Raw genomic sequence first — 14,994 nt, 5'->3', positions numbered from 1 at the left:
TTCAAAAACAAACTGCTATCTGTACAGAAACCAAGCCTCAGGTCAAGGACAGAGTGACCTCAGTGACAATGGAACAAGGCGACATTGAGCTATAGCTTTGTGGTTGTAATAAGGGTTCCACGATTCACCAAGCTTGCCTGGAAGTACCTGTGGATGTCTGCAACAAGCCCCCCCTCAGAGATTCTTTGTGTCTAACGCTGGACTTCCAACAGATCTGTGTCTGGTCAGTCAGCGATCCTCTGGGAACCAGCTCTGTGCTCTCTCATCTGTCAACACCAACTGGATGCATATTCAGAATGCAGTATGGAGCAGAACAGCTGGACAGCTGGAGTCACGAGACCATGGATTTCCCTCAGTAGCTTAATCAACTATAATTCGACTCCTCTCCTTATCCATGTTGTCTTTATTGGCCTCTGAAAACCCCTGACCTGTTGACTCCAGGTCTGGCTCCACTCATCATGACAGTTTATTGTTGTAGATAAGAGGAATATGACCTAGTGATAAAACAGACTGTTTTATTCTGAAAATTAACCCGATGTTTCATTTTTTTTTGGTGACTGACTTCCTGTCCCGCTCCATCTGCTCTGTGAATATTGATGTGTGCTCCGGGATCCAGTAAAATTAGAAGTCTTGTGTATCTGATCTATTGCGTTCTGGTGTGCCGGATCAGAGACGCAGCCAGAACGCAACAGAGCGGATCCAGTGGGAGTTAACTCATAGACTAGTATAGAAACCTATCAGATCTGGTGCAGTGACTGATCACAGATGTACCCAACACAGATCTGGTGGAATTTGGCCGTAATGAAGCAGGGTCACAGTCTGCTCACCTCCTCCCCTCTGTCAGTAATTTTCCACTCTCCTTGCCTCTGCTCCACTCTGCTGGCCAGCCACGCCCCCTCATCAGGCAACCCGGTTCACCTGCACACTCACCTGCTCCTCATCTGCAATCAAGCTGGTTTATAAGCAGCAGCCACTCTCCACTCCTTGCCAGATTGTTCTTTGACCTCATGCAAGACTTTCCAGCATTCTTCTGCGGACTGATCTCCCGTTGCTGACCCTGCCTGCCCGTGACCATCCCTCCTCGCCGCTTCCCAGGAAAACACCTACGCCTTCTGTCCCTGACTACGAGTTCTGCCTTCGCCCTTCCGGGGTTCAGCCTGTCCGTCCTCGTGGCCGTTTGGTGTCCTGTCCTCCTGCGGAGTACGAGTGAGTCTGTTCTTCAACTCCCTCCGGGATCTGTCTGTCACCTGTGCTTGATTCGTCAGGCTATCATCGAGCCCCGAGAGACTCGATTCCCTACCTGTGTTCGAGGTAGAGAGACTATTCACCTGTTGTGTCTATTGAACTGTTCAATAAAGGTCATTACCAACTGATCTCTTGGCTTCCGATACTGCTTGTGGGTCCTAACTCAACCCGTTACAAGCAGAGCCAGTTTAACACAGTGACTAGAATAAAAACCAGATCGGGTGCTATGACAGAGCGTATGGACTGGTGGAATTTGGTCATTAGTGGCAACATCATTTATTTAACTTAATTATGAAACAGTTTTGAGGGGAAATTAGTTCAGATTACTTTATTTGCAAAGTATCCTGAAATAAAGCTGGATTTTGATGTATTGAAAAAGTATCCTCCCTTTTATTTGTGTAGCCATGATGACCTATTCTTGTCACTATTGCTAAGAAAAGCTAATTTTTTTTTTTTGTGTGAAAAGTTCATTGAAACTGTCTTTTATTTAATACAACTAATTATGTTTTTTCAGGGGTTTAGTCAGGCTGTTGAAAAGAATTGGTCTGATACCTAATCATTTTAAATTGCGTTTTCTATCACTCAGGGGGCTTCTGTTTAGCGCCCTTTTTATTCCTCTGTCTTCTGTTGGAAGTTTACCCTTGTTGAAAATTTAAAGTAGCGGTAAGCACCCTTCCCATTGCTACCTCATATCACTCCACTAAGCCCCACCCAATCTAAATAACATGAACAACCGTTGCCACGTACACTGTAGCTGTGTCTCAATTCAGGGGCTGCATCCTTCGGAGGACGCAGCCTACGCGGTCTTCGGAGGTGAGTCCTTCGGAGGCACATTCGAGGGACGCATTAAACCTTGTGAAATGAGACGGTCTGGCCTTCGGAGGATTTCCGGGTTGCGTCACCAATTGTTCACGCCCTCACCTTTACGTCAAGGTTTCTGCTGTCCGTAGATGCTACATTAAGTCAGTGCTAAAAGCTGACAGGAGATTTGAAAATATGTCTATGTGATGTGAATGTTGTCATACACCTTTTCAGAAGTGTTGATTTTCTCTTTGCCAGCTCTGAAAAAAAAAACATCTTAAAAAACATAGTAGCTTCAATATCATCATCCATGTCTGTATACACTTTGTATTTTATTTTCAGGTTTTCCCATTTGTTTTGGCCTGCTGGCCAAGACACATGTTGTTAAATAAACACATGTGTGTGTAAATACTGTATATATACATATATTGTGTGTGTATATATATATATATATATATATATATATATATATATATATATATATACACACACCATTCAGTATGTTCTCAGAAATATGACATTTTAAAATTCTGCCTGAGAGGCTGTTCATATTCAATCATCCTAAAAATAAAAACTTGTATGTCCAGCAAATTTGGTGAAATCTGAACTGATGTATGAAGTAATTGTTAATTACCATACCTTAACTAATGATGTATTAAACACGTTGTCATTACATGAAGTCAGACAGGATCATTAGTTCATGGTGAACAACAGGAATTACTTATTAATTCATACAGAAATTCATCATGAGTCCTGCATTACTTCAACATGACTTCAGCATTATTTCACTAAGAAAACTGTTCCATTATTATAAAATGTGTTTCCATAATTATTGACTAACCTCCATCTAACAGTGGCTGAATGTTTTACACCCGTAATGATCGTTCTGATCCCTCAGGTTTATGAATCTCTCAGTTTGATCCTTGCTCCCTAAAAAACAAAAGAAATGTAAAGCACGTTTTGTCATGTCAACAGACACAAGGATTCTTATATGGCGAAATAACAATAATAAAAATTTTAATAATCCTGAAGTCAGCTCAGTATTCAATGCAAACCTTTACCTACAGTTTTACAGTATGGAAATAACACAGGGCTCACAACCTCATCTAAAGTTGGTCATCTTAGTCCATTTATATGTAATATGAAGTATAACAGTCTAGTCCCGTGGCTACATGTAAGCATTACTAACGTCACGTATTTTAACAGAAACATTAAAGTGTTAAGGTCCCTTGAAGCTTCACATACCTGGCGTTGGATGTTCAAAAGAGTAAAACCCAAATACTTACATTTAAAAGTGAATTCCACTCAGTCTCTCTCTTCCCCGCTAGGTGCCGCCATATTGGATAGTAATTTTCATGAATGAGCAGCGGCGCAAAGGATCTTGGGATATATGGGGCCGCGAAGGATAGTAGCGATGTGTCCTTCTAGAACAGGGAAAAGAAGGCCGCATTTGTGGGCTGCATCCGGGTGTTTTTGAAGGAGCCTTCAAAATGGGACAGCCTTCGCGCATCGTTGTGACGTAATCGGCCTTCAAAATGCAGCCTCAGGAGGATGCAGACCCTGAATTGAGACACAGCTTGTGTCTTCCACCAAGCAGTGCCACATCAAAAACACTGACAGCTGATCAATATACATACACTCCAATCTTTAAAGTAGCAACTGATGTGTGCCACATAGCTGCTATGATGTCAGCACAGAGGCAAAGAGAGCAAGTTAGCGAGTCAGAGACAGAGCGAACCCTGCAGACACATTACATAGAAGCTGATGATGCAAGTTTGTTCAAAGTTACTGTGATTGGCTAATAATGGGAACATTTTTTAAAGAAATATCTTAACTCAATATTGTTAGTGACATGAAATGATCAGGTTTTTTAATACAAATTTGGGTTAAAGCTCCTATGAGAAACTTTCATTTTGTGTGGCTATTGGCATCCTCTATGACAATCTTGTCACTGGTGGTCAGTTTTTTGAGGTCATATAGGGGCATCAGGATCCATAACCAGCTCAAACTCCTCACATGAGCTTTTACTCAAATTCTGATGAAAAAGCATTGCCCACTGTAGCTTTAAGAACATTTGCTGCCTTCACTCTGTTTAAAAATGAAAAGATCGGACAGTCTTTTCTGTGCCATTGAACAGCTCCCATATATTAAGAAAGTCAGTGTCCTATTTGAATCAATTCATTTAAGTACAAAATATGTATCAGTCAATGAATGAGGTGTTTTAGCCTAATGTGAAATGGAGCACCCATATGGCGGGTGGCCCCTTTCTTGGATGTCATTCCCTCACTCTCTCGCCCGGTTTCCTGCTCTATCCACTCTCCCCTCATCTCTAAATAAAGGTGTGAAAGCCTCTAAAAATATAACTTTCAGGATGCTAAGTTGCGATGATAGACTTTTTTTGTGTTGTGCATTTGGGCCACCAATGTTCTTTTGGTTGTTCTTATGGCTTAGTGGCCAGTGTGGAATGTGATAAACATTAGGGTCTGTCCCCAGAGAAGCTTGATTCACAACTTTAGAGAGATGTCTCTGCTTCATGAAATTACAACCAACACGAAAGCTTCAACAGGATATGCTTTAAGGATCAGCAAACATCTTTCCAGTGGAAATACAGTTGAGTTTTCCTCATGTGCACATAAAATCACAATTTAATGACCTAATTTCCAAATGCAGCCAACATGAAACTGCTTTGAGCTGTTTACTTTGCAAACTTGTAATTGGAAACTGAAATATGAAATTTCTAATTGATTTAGATTTGTCATGTCAGCCTTGTACATTTATAAACTTGGTTAAATATAATTTCCTAAGCAGAGTGATTTCTCTGCTGAAACAGTATGGGTTCATGATTTCCTGTATCTGATGGTTCATCAGCATTTACTGTGATGAAAAGCCTTGTCAGGTTTTATCTACTGTGCTCAATTTTTAGTTATTGCAAGGAAATTAAACACGCCCGTCTGTTTGTGTTTCCTATGAGGTCCATCATGTTATGACAAACAGGGAGGGACATTTTTCTCCCACATGCTCTGTATTTATCTCATATACACACTTTCAAGTTTCTGTCTCTTTGCAATTAACATTTGACTTCCTTAATACATTAATCATTCTTTGCTCACTATTTATTGTGCCTTTAAGATCATAGACTTGTAGAAGAAAAGCAGTAAATTAAACAAATGTCACGAAATATGTCCTGAACCCCGGGTCTCATTAGTGCTTTACTTTCTGCAGTTCCTTGTATATTTGGTCATTTGCTGTTTTGCATTATAACAGGTTTTGTTTTCTTCTCTCATGGTGCTACTTTCCCCTCCCATCTTGCAGTGGTTTCCGTGGTGATGCTGTCTTTCTCTGTGCTCATGCAGAAATATATACAAGCTAATGTTGAATTCAGTAAGAAGGGGGGCTCTAATGTCCTGGGGGCCAAGACTGCTGTCTTAATGGTCTGACTGAAATGATGTGAATTATTGTAGTTCATTTGAAAAACCTCTTGACATTAATTAAACCACCTTCTGCTGGGTATAACTCCTGATTATCACATAAATTAATCCATAAACCCATATGCAAATGTATCTCTTCAAGCCTTCGGTCTCTTAACAGCTTGGTTTAGAGAGACAGTCGCCCTCCTCTACATCATTTATAATGTGAGTCAGTCAATATCAGTTGGTGATCAAAACTGATGTTTTCTGCTAGGCTAAAGCTTAACTCTCTTATTTCTTAGGAACATATCAAGTATAACATTTATTTTAAACATATTCTGTATGTTTTATAAATTAAGTGAAGGGGCATGCCCTTTTCCATATATTCAGTAATACACACATTTACACTTTGCATTCAAGAAAGATTACAGATGACCCGACCATCAGAGAGGCCCTCTGCCCTGTAGAGCTCATGTACACGTCAACCACTGCTGCGTAGGGTCGACGCAGAAGTAAAAACCAGCCTTTAGTTTCAGCACCTGTTTTAGTTTGCAGTCAATCACACAATCAACACACTTTAGTCTCATTCAGTATTTTATTTTTCTTGTATTTAATCTTTTGTTTTTTAAATTGACCCTAACCCTAACCACACACATTTTTGTAAGGTTATATATTTTCTTTTATATTAATCATTGTTTTTATTTACATTTTCTGTTATAAAAATCATTGTTTCTTTGTCTTTGAGTTACCTGGCTGTGGGGGAAAGCACTTCCTGTATGAGCAAAAGGCGTGGCCAAAGGCTGACATGACTTTTATGCTGAGGCCAGCTGGTTGGAGCAGACCATGGGCTCTGAGGTCATGGGCTTTTTTTAGGACTAGTTGGTATTACTTTGAATTTAGTTCAATTAAAGGTGACATATCATGCAAAATTGACTTTTTAATGGTTCTTTACCTGAAATATGTGTCCCTGGCATGTCTACAAACCCCCCGAGAATGAAAAAAATCCATTCTGCCGCTGTTTTGATTTCTACACCTTTTTGTAAATGTGTGTGAAACGAGCCGTTTCAGACTTCCGTGTTTTTGTTACGTAACAACAATATCCGGTCTGTCACGGAGTCAGAGCTCGGAGCATGTTCAGCCCATAGACTGTATAAAATAATACTGAATCCCTCCCCCGTTTTTCATTACCTGCACAAATGTGTGGTAACAAGGAGCTTAGGAGGGAGGCATGCTAGTTGTAGGCTGTCTTAATAAACACAAAGGTCAGTTTTACTCCCCACGTCTGCAGATTTGAAGATCTAGTGGATGATTTTTATTTATCATGGATAAGTGCTAGCGCTAGTTAGCATAGCTACATAGCTACATGTCGTAGCTGTGTACCAAGACGCACGTACACATACTGACAAATAAAACAACAAGAAACACAGAATCTGTGACCAAGCTACATGTCGTAGCTGTAGCTGTGTACCAAGACACGCGTCAACATACTGACAAATAAAACAAGAAACACAGAATCTGTGACCAATCCTTCATAAAAGGTCCTGCTGCCTTTCTGGCAGAGGTCGGTTTTACTCCCCACGTCTGCAGAGTTGAAGATCTAGTGGATGATTTTTATTTATCATGGATAAGTGCTAGCGCTAGTTAGCATAGCCACATAGCTACATGTCCGTAGCTGTGTACCAAGACACATGTCTACATACTGATAAATAAAACAACAAGAAACACTAAATCTATGACCAATCGTTCAGAAAGGTCCTGCTACAGGCGCCTCTCCGTCAGGATCAGATTCTGGATCAGATTCAGAGGGTTGAAGTAACGCGATCTCTGAGCAGCCGTGTATATTCAGCCAACATGTAAACATTAGATCAACGTGCTGGAGAGCCGAGGCACATCCACTTCCGGAGGGGGCGTGGTCAGAGAGAAAACAGAGTGTTCTGAGGAGGACTGAAGAAGAGGGCTTTTCAGGCATGCCAAAATCTGATTTCAAAGTGTTTTTTTGAGCATAAACTTTAAAGACATGTTTTGGGGACCTCTTAGACCAATATATATTGATGAAAAAAGCGTGATATGTCACCTTTAATTGTTATTCTTATGTTAAACTTAGTTTGACCAAACCACTATATAGGTTCCCTTTTGTCTTATTGTGTCAGATCTGTTAGTGTAGTTCACACCTCATATTTTGTCTTGTTGATTTGAGTTATGTTAAGTTGGCCTCTTTTATAGGCCGGGTTCTTATAATTTTGGTTTGTGAATATGGCTTGTATAATTTGGGTAAAATGAAAACCCACTTTTCTTTAAAAATTACACCTGTGTCTTGTGCCTTACTGCTAGGTCCCTAACACAGTTATAAGGAACAGTGTGTAGACAAGGATATACAGTGTATATAGCTATATCTAGATCAAAACGCTCCCTTGCTCACCCCTCATGTTGGTGAATGACGGTGGCCTTGGAGGACAAGAAGCTACTGAGTGCATGCTAAGTATGATCATCCATCTCTATCAAGTTTTTCACTTTAAAACTTCAATACATATACAAGCTTGACTGATTGAAGTTTTTTGTATGCATCTAATGAATACAAAAAAAATACTTGTAATTGGTCTGTGCATTCAAAATGCAATGTCAGTATTATAATTTTGATGCATAATTACAGAAAATTGAGGTTAAATCCATGACTGTTCTATAGCATGTTTCCAGTCTGCTGTTTATTTGGACGTCACTATTTTTTTTTAAAAGGTATGGGCGGGTGGAAAGAAGATGAAATTTTGAGAAAACCCAAAGAAACCTGAAAAATGCTCAGCAGTATTGGAAAAGCATGTAAAGAAGCACATTGACCCTTTCTCTCTCAGAGTCTGAATGCTTAAATGAGCACTTTGAACAGCAGTTTTCCCACTCTAGCTGTGATCATGGGCTTTCAACCATAGGACCTCCGTTGGACCCCCTGTTTTGCTTGTTGGTTTTCCTCGATCTCTCTCTGTTTGGAATCACTGAGTTGAGTAGGGGTGTTGATGTCAGGTTTGCCCACCCGCTGTCTGTCTGCTTTTGCTTTTTATTATAGGTCTTCTGAATATGCAGGGGCTGTTAAGCACACTTGTACTTCTGGTAGCCGCAAAGCCCAAGAGCTGCTCAGGGAGTCATAAAGGACCAGACGGGAGGAGACGCTGAATAGCAATGGATGAGTGCAGCAAGGGGGCCTCTGAGCTAGCGAGAGAGACAGAGAGAGAGAATGTGTGTGTATATGCGTGTGTGTGTGAGCTATTGTGATGTGCATAATAACTCCATTCGCTCACCAGTGGCCCTGAGTGTCTGAGAAGTCACTGCAAATCCTAATTTTTGCAGACAAAGCACAATGCCAAGAGGGAGAAATTAGTTTTATTTTAAGATTTGTCTTATTCAAAAGATTACATTCCTCTCCATCTTGGGTGACTGCACTCTGCTCGGTTATCTAGCCTCACTGACAATATGTGGAGACAGTCGCCCAATTTTACAGCCTGAATCATAATGCACTTTTGTTGTATTCGCACCTTCCTCATACTCAGAGTTTGTGCCTGGGTTTATTGTGTTTAAATCACCTGGACGTGGTTCCATATTATATCTACATTTGTATCCGGCCAACCTTGAACTTTTGGACAGTATAGCTAAGTCTCAATTCTGACAACACGTAATCATACTATTTTTACTCGATGTTCTTATCCAAAAGCCACTTATGTGTTGCTTGAAGCTGTTGCAAAGTTAGATTTCTTTTAAATGCTCTTTCAATTTAACACATGGCATATATTTTTATGTTTAATTCCATGCATGCACGCTCTTTGTTCCCCTGCAGTTATACCACCATTATGGACAAAGTTTAAATGCATGCATTCCCTCAATGTGCTGCTTAAAAATTGGACCTGTTTGAACACAGAGCTGTGAACAATCACCTCTGTATGAGAAGCACTGAGGTCTTTGGGAAACTTGCTACTTTTTGGACACTAAACAAGTGCCCAAACTTTAGGGGGAAAAAATGTCAGCACAAACAACTACTTTGTTTGAAATTGTGGAATTTTAACTGCACAGAGCAAAATGTTGGTGCCTTTGTGTGTGCTTGTGTTGATGAGTGTCTCACTTAGTATCCACAAAACTGAGTGAAATAAATATGAATTATTCAAGAAAACACAGTCAAAAAACAGACAATTTTCCAAGCTAGACCATTTCTCAACACTTTGACAGTGTAGCTGATCATGTTTGCTTGTCATCTGCTCAGCTCTGTAAACAACAACAACAGCTCAAGTGGCAGTGGCTGAATAAGCACTGACAGCTGAAAATTATTCGGATCCATTTTTCCACTCAATACTGAAATTTGAAGTGCTTGAAATAACTAGCTTGAAGTTCATTAGACAAATGACGAGCCGAGTAGAACAGTAAGCATACACAAACAATACTCCCCGAGGTTAGCAAAGCCAAATGCCATGCTAAATGCCGGCACTGTAGCATAATCTAGTGCTGTATTATCACAGAACTCGACTCTATCCACTGAAACTCAACAAGAGCAAATTAAAAAGTAGACTATTTATGACTTGCTATAAAACATTGCACCTGTGAATAGACAACTGTGGTTAACTGTACAAGTTAGTGTATAAGACACCCTTTTAACACCTTCTTTTCCACCTTGGTGCAACCAATATACCAATATGAAGTGCATAGAGAGGTAAAGCTGTATCTTATTGTGTTACAGAAATTATACCCAGAGGATGATGCTCCCCGTAGCAAGCCGTGCTGATGGTAAATGGAGTTTATATACCGCTATCTCTTGTCGTCTCACTGCTCAAAGCACTTTAACACCACATGTCATATTCATTCATTTACACAGTGGTGGCAGGGGCTGCTATGTAAAGTGCCCTTCAGTATTAACTAATCCTCTTCACACATCACATCACTCCAGGGGCAGTTTGGGGTAAAGTGTCTTGCTGCCCAAGGACACTTTGGCATGTGGACAGCGGGACCTGGGATTTAACCCCTAACCTTCCAATTGAGAGACGACCGACTCTACCACTGAGCCACAGCAACCCTCTAAGCAAAGCATGTTGGGATAAATATCTACATGTACAAATTAAATGAAAATTGTACATAGAACAGACTGGCAGCGTTATTTTTTTTACACCTCCTCTAAGGTCATAATCATGCATTTAAAGACAATGGTTGTAAATTATTAAAGCCCCTGTGGTGAGTTCATAGTTGATTGTGAAAAAGACCAACATTTACAATCATGCCATTTTATGACCTCCAGAATCACATGACACCATCAGCAACAAGACTGATCTTAACAGATATTGTAAATTTGAATGCAGTACTTACATGCATTCATGTCAGACCATGGGACTGAAAGCTCAATGAAGAAACATCTTTGTTTTTCTTTCCTTCACTGCACATTTTCAATGAGTTATATATTTGGCTTTTAAAGGACATTAGTCAGGGACTTTTGGTCATAAAAGACTTAGGCATTGAAAGGACAACAAAGTCAAATAGCACAAAAACAGAAAGTCACTCACAGGAGCTTTAATAAACCTTAAGTGTTTTGATTGAAAGGACGACCTCATGAAGCTGATTGAGAGAATGCAAAGCAACGCTGTCATTGAAGCAAAAGGTGACTACTCTGAAGAATCTCAACTATGAAACCTATTATGGTTTGTAATACTTTTTTGTTTACTATATAATTTCTTGAAGGTCCATTTGTTGTTTTGATGTCGTTAGTATTTATCTGCAATGTAGAAAATCATAAAATTAAAGAAAAACTACGGAATGAGGAAGTGTTCAAACTTCTGACTGATACTGTTTATCATAGCATAACCACTTCCAATTCAAACCCAGTGTATGTAGAGTTGACATGGACTTAAATGACATTACTAGTGCCAGATGGAATGTATTATGGGGAATCCTAAAATATAGAGTTATTGATGATTTGTGTATCTAGTGGCTTAAAAAACCCTTCAAATAGTTCAATAAATAAATACTGCAAAACAGCAGCAGCTCAATCTGGATGGGGATGCCAAGCATTTTTTGGATGTAATTGCGTGGCATACATGAGTCAGCATTTAGCTGGCTCTCTCTGTTAACAATTTACAGCACCTCTTTTCTGCTGGCTCTCACTTTCTCCCCCTCCTCTGGCCCTCCTCTATTCCTCCTCCCTCATGCAAATATTATATGGACAGCTACTTCTAAACAAATAAACACACTCACAGACACACATATAGAGACACAAAATGTGTAATCCATATGTATGAACTTCCATCTCTCACACTCATTAGAAGCTGCATATTTGTATTGCTCTTTCTGTCCCCAGCATCCATAATGACACTCCTCACTTCTGCGGAGATGAAAAAATGAATAGTCATTTTGTCTTCATCCTCGAGGACAAACTTTGTGGCAGCCCAGCTTTGTCAACTCCAGGGTGCCAAAATCCTTTGTGTTAGTTTTCAGCCTGTTTACCTGATATTTGTTCACATTATTCTCACTACAGAGAGGACAGCAGCAGATATTTCAGGATCCAGCTACTGCTTCTGTGTGAAATCTAAAATGCTTTATTTTTCTTTGTCTTGACACATTCTGAACTACACTCAGGCTGTGATAGAATCACAGCATTGTGTCTTTTTTGGATGCATACTTTTGAGTAAAACCAGCAGGATATTACCACAACATAGAGTGTACAATAAACTAGCTTTGGCTAACAGCAAAAGAATTTAGCTGTTCTGACGGAGTACAAATACAATGCACAATCATTAATCTTTGTATTCTTGTATTATAAGGATTGTTTCTTCATGTTTTATTCTCTCACAGAAGCTTTTGAGGCGACATTTTATTCATTGTCCTAGTCTGCTCTCTTGATGTGGTATAACGAGAAACAAATCGATCCCTGCTCAACATCAGAGCAAACAGTTAAAAAATAATTGAATGAGTGCCCCTCAGACTGAGACAAATGACTCTCATCTATGAGTGATTGGACTTGTTGCTGCCTTGCCCTTCACTACCTTACATTTCTCCCTCCCTCTTTTCTTAAAAATTCCCTCCCTCCACGCCAAATTGAAATTCAAATGAGTCTCTGTGGTTCAACAACAAATGATGTATGCCTGCCAAATCATCTTGTTGACACTTTTGAAGCAAACATAATAAAAGTTCAGGTGAGATTACACAGGAGTTTTCACAGCACACATCCACATACAAGTCTCCAGAAGTTTTTGTTGGAACACTCAAGTACATTTCTGCTAATTTATCTCACTATTCCCAGTTGATGTCACAGCTGTACTGCCACAAATTGTTCCAGTGAGTGTGGCAGTCTACTGCTTTAGAACTGTAGGAGGCCAATTGTAGGTATAGATGTCTATTTCAATTTTCAGTAACACTCCTTGGAAAGTGGCTAAGTGGTCGTGGATCTGCGTCATGGAAAAATTGATCCTGGAGACATCTCACTTTGAAATAGGACGTATGGGTGGCCAAAGTGCAGAACGGTAATTTTAGAGGTGTAGAAAGTCTCATTAAATTTGACTCCATCAAGAATTAAATAACAGAATAATTTCAAAGATCTTTTCCATCTATAATTTATCTTGCTGAAGCGTTTCACATTAAACATTTTGTTTAATTCACCTTGGCATTTTTGGATTGTTTGACCTTTACTTGTCAAAATTACTGCCAATGTTTTTTGATCCATTTCACTTTCTTCCTCTATTAACTCAGTGGCTTTTTCACATGAATGAAAAAGAAAAGGCATTTGCAATTGTTTGAAATTATAACTCTGTGAACTTATGTCTGAAATCTCTTTGAAATAGATGTGTTTTGTTGGCATGTATCCACAGTCAATGTTGGAGTCACCTGATGTGAATGGCAGGAACCGGACAGCTGTGAGGTTAATTAAATCTGTGGAGTCCTAAGGTGCAGATGCACAGATTACTTCCTCCAGGAGTACCTGCTATACTTTCTCTGGTGCCCTGGACTCTGCTTTATCAGGATGTGTGCATTCCTGCAAACTTATATAATGCTATATTATATGTATGGAAAGTGGGGCAAAAGCTATTTTAAGAGGCCATGGTAATTAAAGCTTTGTCTATAATTAGAGATGAGAGTTTGCGGCGGTGCACTCATATAGTATCTGAGTGATAGGGTGCTAAGTTCCTGGTAAGTGAGTGCTGGGTTGCAGCTTTTAGCACTGTGTAGGAAACAGCAATTAAGTCACTGCAAAAAAACAAATGGAAAAGACTCGTGTTCATCTCACCTTTTTTCTCTCTTTTGCACAAAATGTGTGATTTTAAAAAGTTAAAAACAAATAAGTCACATCCACACCTACATTACAAGTCCAGTCCATATGCCATCCAGTTTTTCTGAGTTATCTAAATGGGTTTTTAATTGCAGCAGCATGCAATCTGTTAGAAACACTCCTCCATTAATGATGAATGATGATATTCAGAGATCAAAAACAAGATTGTTTTTTTTTCACCTCATTGTTCTTGATGAGATTATTCGAGACGGTCTTTGTTTTCAGCTGTGCCTGTCCCAGTAATGTCACCTCTTTTTAAATGTGTGGGAGATAGAGTGGTGATTAAATGGCTTGTTTCACTTTATGAAGTGGCAGCTTTTGGAAAGACCTCCATGTGGAACAAAGATCAGGATACAGGATGACCTCAATCTCTCACTCATCATGAGAGCTCCTCATCCACATTTCACTTTGCACATCACTCAGATAGATGTTTGTGTTTCCAGTCCTGTATGGATGGGTGCATACTTCCCTTCACATACATAAAGGGCAGATTTAAAATTTTCATAGCTCTCACGCCTCTCATGGTTTCTGAACACGCACATACATGAAGAAGTAGTCACAAGATGCTCTTGCATGTCTGTGCAGAATAACGTCAAATTAAACTTAATGTTAGTTATGTCTTAATGATAACTGCATTTTAATTACACATCATGTGTAAATACTGCTGTAGTCACGTCAGCAGCTGTAAACCCTATTTCATGCATGGATGTGCACATGCAAGTCATGCACAGAGAGCATGTGGAGTGTGCTCCTCTGCTCCGCCTCCTGCTGTGGATTCTGTCAGCCGCTGTCAGGTGCTATGTTTTGGTGCATTGGAGGGTTGTAAGAGAGTTGGGAACCTGCTGAGGATGTATTTGAGAGCTCTTCTACTGGCTGTCTTTCTTCCTTCTTTGTACAGACCCTCAGAATGGCAGGTCTTCTATGAGACGTCTGACTTTTTTCCCACTCCTCTGCCCCCATATTCCCCCTGTCTTTCTCTTCTTCCCTCCTGTTGGGCATGAAAGAGCCCCATTTCTGTCTCTACTTCCCACTTTGGCCTCTTTTTTTCTTTTTCTGTCAGGCAGTGAGATGCAAGTTCAGCCTCAAAGCGGTGACCCATAGAAGGGTTGCTGCATTTCTGACAACATTAAAGAGCAAATAAGGCAGTCAGTCAGAGAGCTGGCCAGGCAGGGGTGAAGTAAGGTGCTGGGAGTCACAAATATGGGAGAAGATGACAAGGAGGGAAGGAAGGGTGGGGGTATAGGGTGAAAGGTAGGCGGA

The 14,994-nt window shown here is 40.0% G+C and overlaps 1 long non-coding RNA gene across 1 annotated transcript; it reads left to right on the top strand.

Annotated features, from left to right (window-relative positions):
* Positions 1–1,157: 1,157 nt before the first annotated feature.
* LOC117832622 lies at positions 1,158–10,769 on the top strand. Its single transcript, XR_004635213.1, has 3 exons — positions 1,158–1,206; positions 10,165–10,211; positions 10,372–10,769. It is a non-coding gene; the product is annotated as an uncharacterized LOC117832622 (long non-coding RNA).
* The last annotated feature ends 4,225 nt before the right edge of the window (positions 10,770–14,994 follow it).

This window comes from Notolabrus celidotus, chromosome 20 (assembly GCF_009762535.1).
Source record: "Notolabrus celidotus isolate fNotCel1 chromosome 20, fNotCel1.pri, whole genome shotgun sequence".
NCBI lineage: Eukaryota > Metazoa > Chordata > Actinopteri > Labriformes > Labridae > Notolabrus > Notolabrus celidotus.
Note: the sequence above shows the minus strand (reverse complement) of the source record. Positions and strands in the feature narration are given on the sequence as shown.